This window comes from Cuculus canorus, chromosome W (genome assembly GCF_017976375.1).
Source record: "Cuculus canorus isolate bCucCan1 chromosome W, bCucCan1.pri, whole genome shotgun sequence".
Taxonomy (NCBI): Eukaryota; Metazoa; Chordata; class Aves; order Cuculiformes; family Cuculidae; genus Cuculus; species Cuculus canorus.
Window position 1 is genome coordinate 16,786,332 of NC_071440.1, and position 1,861 is coordinate 16,788,192.

The window sequence follows — 1,861 nt, forward strand, 5'->3', positions numbered from 1 at the left end:
TGCAGCGTCACTGTTTCTGTCCCCACCCCAGAAGTGGCACAGAAGTTCATTGTTAAAGCTTCAGTTTCAGAAGCCCCGTTCCTGGTATTACAAAATTCAAACTCATGAAGTTTTTCATTTCTGTAAGAATGTAGTATAGTTTCAGTATTTAAAATGTTTTTGCCCTTTCAAAGGAGGCAAAAAAAACCTAATAGCACCAAATTTAAAACACATATACAGTTACTAATGCATGTGTGTGTGTTAATCTGAAGAAATAACTGTGTGCAAACTTGCATCTTCCCACCTTTTCCCCATCTCCAACTTCAGAACACTTAATTTATCAGTACGTGTAGTTTGTTAGTAGAAGTTAGTGTTTTGTATGTGAGCCTCAGTGATTTTGAGAAATGCTGTGTCCTCACTGATGTCAGTGGAACTGGGGATAATTCAACACTTCCAAAAATTGGGCCAAGAGTATTTTTACCCAAGCTGCTTTGGTTATGTTACCAGCAGGAGGGACTGTTTTTAATACAAAAGACACTGAACAGCTTTTAATATTTTTATTTTCAATGTAACTTATAATTTACGCTCTTTTCAGTGCTGAGTCTTCTGTCTACTTGACTACTGTGTTTCACTGATCATTTCCCACAGCTTGTTACAGTTTAAAATAATAATAGTAGTGACTTAACTAGCAGCTGATTATTGCAAAAGCACAAGAAAAAGAAAAGTCATAAAAATAGGACCAGCTGAACTTTTTTATCTATATCTGAGTCTTGCCTGGAGAAGGAGGAAACCGAAACATATTGCTCGTAGTCCTACCTTGATTATTTGCTGCATTCACCATCTCAAAAAAAGAAACAACTTCGAAAGCGCTATAGTAGATGCATAGTAATCAGCTTGGACAGGTGGCTGAAACTTGTGGGGCCAATTCAAGTGCTTAAGTCTTTGTTCTAAAAGATATTGCAGGATCAGGGCTTAAGGTTGTGGGGTGTGTTTGTGGTGGGTTTTGGGTGGGGTTTTTTGGTTTTTTTTTCTTTTTTTTTTCTTTTTTCTCTTTTTTTTTTCCTTTTTTCTTTTTTTTTTTAAAAAAAAAACAACAAACCAAACCACCAAAAATAACCCAACGAAAAACAAAGCAAAAACCCCCAACCTAGATCTGCACCATTTTCCTGGCTTTAGGTCATGTCTCTTATCCTAGTTTTGGAATTGGTTTGGGGATAAGATCCAGAAAACCTTTCTACCAGGATATTTACCAAAATCAGTGGAACTACTTACTTTAGCAGGCTGTAGAGTCTGTAGTGTATATGGAAATTCCTGTCCCTCATCTGTCACTTTGAGCCTTTCTCAAGGCAAAACCCAAAGGTTAGACTTTAACAAGATGGTACTAACTTTAAATGTCTATTGTGCAATTAAAATGTTCCTTTGTTTCTAGTGGAAATTTTGTAAAACACTATCATCAGATTTTTTGCCTTTTAAGGCTGAACAAAGGGTTCAGGACATGGGAAGTTCTGCTTTCTTTTTGTGTTGGCTGGTTTCTAAATTTATTTGGCTTTCAATAATTTTATCTGTAGGCAAAATAAAAAAAAAGTTGTTGCATAGTTTAAAGGGAAAAAAAACAGCAGTGGTGGTATAGTTAGTAACAAACAGCTTTTTCTTTAATAAGCAGAATGGTTATAACTGCACTTTAAAGAACAGCTAGGTAAGGGATTGATACTCAATTTCAAGCTTTCTAAAACATTGAACATACATTTTTCTAGCCATGCAATACACTTATGTGGTGCTTCTAGTGACTGATTTCTTTCTCTGGGGATGGGTGAGGGAGTGGTGCATAGATGGAGCCCATTTGCATTGCAGCAGGGAAAAAGCCCTGTACTATTGGGGTACT